General features: G+C 41.6%; 1 long non-coding RNA gene across 1 annotated transcript; it reads left to right on the top strand.

Annotated features, from left to right (window-relative positions):
* Positions 1-2529: 2529 nt before the first annotated feature.
* LOC134070432 (uncharacterized) lies at positions 2530-3949 on the top strand. Its single transcript, XR_009936933.1, has 3 exons — positions 2530-2545; positions 2878-2999; positions 3934-3949. It is a non-coding gene; the product is annotated as an uncharacterized LOC134070432 (long non-coding RNA).
* The last annotated feature ends 297 nt before the right edge of the window (positions 3950-4246 follow it).

The following is a 4246-nucleotide window of genomic DNA, read 5'->3' as shown; positions in this document are numbered from 1 at the left end:
ATTTCCCCCCTAATAAATTACTAAGTCAATGGTCATATCTGGTAATGTTGTTGTTCAAAACATCAGTGGAGTAGGTTAGCCTATAAGCTAAAATATCCCAACCACATTGTTTCAAAATTCAAAACTAATATTTGCAATGCATGCTGGGAAGCAGACAAAGCAAACAAACAAGCAAACAAAGTAGGCCTACACAAAACATAATTAAAGTTATCAGAGAATGTCTAGGTTATATTTTATATCTAAACCATGAGGTTTATAAAGTCAAAAAATTGTGATAAGCATCCTTAATTCTTCTGCAAAGTTTTTTATAGTGGTGACCAGTTGGGGATGTTGTGAATGTCTGCTTAAAGTCATATGTGATATGGGACCTGCATTGCAGATCCGTACCACACACAAGAAGCGGACCCATACCACACATAAGAGGCGGAACCGCATTGCAGATCCGTACCACACACAATAGGGCTCGGGCACACGACTTGCATTCTAGGAATATTGCCGCCATGTTGGTAGCGCACTGAACGTGATGTCCATTCATTCAGATGCAGAAGACAAGAAGCAGAAATATAGTATTAGCTGTGCTGTGCCCGCAAAGTTTTCACGTCATGATCCCGAGCCCTATAAGCGGACCCGTACCACACATAAGAGGCGGAACTGTATTGCAGATCCGTACCACACACAGTAAGCGAACCCGTACAGGTCCGCTTCTTGTGTGTTGTACGGATCTGCAATACGGGTCCGCTTATTGTGTGTGGTACGGGTCTGCTTCTTGTGTGTGGCAGAGCCATAGAGAGAGCAGAGAGAGTTGCGACACGCTTTGATGTCGCCGCCACGCGATCAAAAGTTCCAAAAAACCTGCGCTGAATGGCTGAATTCCAGGAGGGTGGGATGTACTTCTAGATGCTGGAAGGTGTAATAAATTAACTCATTAACTACTGACCAAGAGATTGGCTGTAAATAGTTCCAAAAGTCCTATAACGAGGAAATAGCCTGGAAAAAGCACTGCCATTTTTTCCTACGGAGGTCTATGGGAGTGTCGCCACTCTGTTTTATCTACCGCTCTGTTGTGTGGTATACGGATCTGCAATTCATGGGTTTCATCAGGTCCCTTTCCACAGGTGTATAAAATGAAGCACCTTGATTATCAATGCAGACTGCATGGTGATTGATACACCTGTGCAAAGGGACCTGATGAAACCCATGAATACGGGTCTGCCTCTTGTGTGTGGTACGGGTCTGCTTCTTGTGTGTGGTACGGATCTGCAATACGGGTCCTTTTATTGTGTGTGTGTGGCACGGGTCCTCTTATTCTGTGTTGTACGGATCTGCAATACGGGTCCGCCTCTTGTGTGTGGTACGGGTCCACTTCTTGTGTGTGGTACGGATCTGCAATATGATTCCGTTTATTGTGTGTGACACGGGTCCGCTTATTCTGTGTTGTACGGATCTGCAATACGGGTCCGCTTATTGTGTGTGGGCCACATCTGGCCCACAGTCAGATACCGTAGGTCCGCTACATACGGATCTAAAGGCTTTCATGCGGATCCGGCCCAAAGGAAATTGCTATCTGGGTCTGTATAGCCCTCTGCAAATATATGCTTATTCATTGTAAGCTGTTTGGTAACAGGAGCAAGAATGAGCTTCCTGTGCCCTCTCTTTCACAATCAATGAAGGACCGTTCATTGTAGGTGTGGTTAAATGGTAAATTCAACTCAGTTATGCAAAGAATATCAAGAGTTATTGTAACCAATCAGCAAGAACATTAGTTGAAGATGTTCCTTTTAAGGAATTTGAAGATATGTTGCTCACGTTTACCAGGAAATAAACGAACATTGATATATGGTAACTGTAGTCACCAAAGTATCAGTCTGGAACAAAGAGAATAACGGGTTGCTGATATTAACCCTGACCTTCCTGAAGTTCCTCAACTGTACAACTGATTGAGGGTAAGTGTATAGCTCCAGATAATAATACTGTCTAAGAGAAACTTTTTGTTTAGTGTTTTTTATTTCTGTTTTTTTTTTTTTTTTACTCTGTGGTACACTGCAACTGCTCTAAAAATATAGTACATGGCCTAAATTGGAGAGATATACTATAATGTAGGCTTTTTTCCCTCTATTTTTCGACCTTAAGTGGTACTGGTGGGATTCTTTGAAGCTTCACTTTCAGGTGTTGGAAAAGGAAAAGAAGTCCCTCTCAATATCTTTGAAGCAGCTATGTTTATTTGCTTTTTCTGATAAATAAATGTTGAAATGCCTCCGTATGAAATATGCTATATGAACTTCCCTTGCCTACATCCTCTACAAAGACTAGAAGAGATCTCTGATGGCTTTTGTATAGGCTATACCTTTTGCCTTATCTTTTGACACTCTGATGTCTTAAAACCTTACATTATGTTCTGTCTGGCTTTTTTACATCTCAAATTTCAATAAATGTAATCAAATTCCACCATGTCAAATGCCCCCTCTTGCTTTGGCCAGCAGCATGATCAGCAGAGGCAGCTTCCTCCTCTCCGCTCTCCTTCTCTGCTGCGGAGGAGATGCCCAAGGTATGCAGACTTTGTTTTGTGTGTGTGATTTTAAAAGTAACAGTTGATAAGCTTTTTTGCGCTATAAATCCATTTTTCATGTTATTTAATTGTGTATTTCAGGTAATGTCAGTAAAAGTGCAGTTGTGTTGTTTTGATTGAGTAAAGGTACATCAAATAACAATAAAATAAATAAATGACAGTCCCACTGAAATTATTTAGAAAAAAAAAGATTTATGAAAATGCATAAGCACACTCAAGTCCATATTTCATATTGTTTCATTTATCCAAAAGGATGAAATGATGACCTTTATTCTATGCCTTTTTTTAACACAACAAACATTGATAAAAAGTGAGGTGTCCCCGCGGTCCATGCCCACAGCCCTCCGAGTTGATTTGCCCGCCGGGATGGTCAGGGTTTGAGAGCCGCTGCTTTCGGTTTGTTCCTTCTGAGACAACTTGGGCCAATGCTGAGGTGAGTCCTATTCCTTTCATATTGAAGACCTTCCAGTTTGTTAACTTGTACTCACCCTTTTAGTACCACATGAATTGATTATTCAATCAAAGAGGGAGTTGTATAATTCCTTGCCTTTCATTTGAGACCAAGATTATGCTTCTACACAAAGGGGTTCATGTGCAGTAAGCATTCAATTGTCAGTATGCATTTTGGATTGCCAAAAGTCCTATGGGGTAGCCTGACCAGCCAGACCCACATCAAGATGTAGGGCCTGGGAACTCACTGTAGGCAGGGCTCAATCGGAGGGGTGGGATAAACAGTTGTCTTTCAAATTTACATTCTCCCTGACTCCGCTATTGGCTATCCTGCCACACTAGCCTCTATAATGCAGTATATCACACAATTATTCTGATTATTCCCTAAGAAACTACAGGGTCTCAGCTTTCCAAAGAGGTCAAGCATTTGATGGTAGGCCAAACTGGGTGGGAGCAGTGGCCTCTAGAGTAGGAACAGTGTGGTTTCGGGGGGAAAAGCCTAGATGATGGTATCAAGAAGTATAGATGACATCCATAAGAGTATCATGACAAATGAGAAGAAATTCAACGTCAAGCACTGCCGCCAACACCCACCTTCTCCTCCTCTTCTCCTAACGTTGACTCCAGCCCACAGGTCATTGAGTGTTTAAGTAGTGGATCATCATTACAAATTGTATTGTATATCAATCATAGCGCTGTTGTGAGCTGTATAACTCTGACTAAATGAAATCAATGAAATATATCTGACCGTATATGTGTCCGAACGCAAATTAGCACATTGAGTCTTGTTAACAGGACATGGTGGCTGCATCTCACCCTATTAACCATATCAGTGTAACCAATATGTCTAGATATTAAATCCTCTTAAAATGGTGGTGTATCATCAATAGACCTTCAGTTGAGACTTCTTCTTGCAGCGCAACTGTATGGCCATGGGAGGTCACCTGGCCTCGATACACAGCAGAGATGAGTTCCTATTCATCCAGCATATGATCCAAAGAGTCTCTCATGGCGATCCAAGGCCGTGGATCGGAGGGACCGATGCTGCTCAGGTAACAGCTGCCCATTGAATTCTACAGTGGTGACATGACAACAGAAAATGAGGACATGCAACTTAATTAACAATGCCTGGCCAGTTTTAAACAATATTATAGTATTTTATAAAAAATAAAGTTAAAAATGTTACCTGTGTACTGTAGGTTGAAATTATGTGTCTCTTTCTCAGGAGGG

The sequence above is a fragment of the Sardina pilchardus genome, chromosome 22, assembly GCF_963854185.1.
Source record: "Sardina pilchardus chromosome 22, fSarPil1.1, whole genome shotgun sequence".
Taxonomy (NCBI): Eukaryota; Metazoa; Chordata; class Actinopteri; order Clupeiformes; family Clupeidae; genus Sardina; species Sardina pilchardus.
The sequence above is the reverse complement of the archived record's forward strand: the minus strand, read 5'-3'. Positions and strand labels throughout refer to the sequence as shown.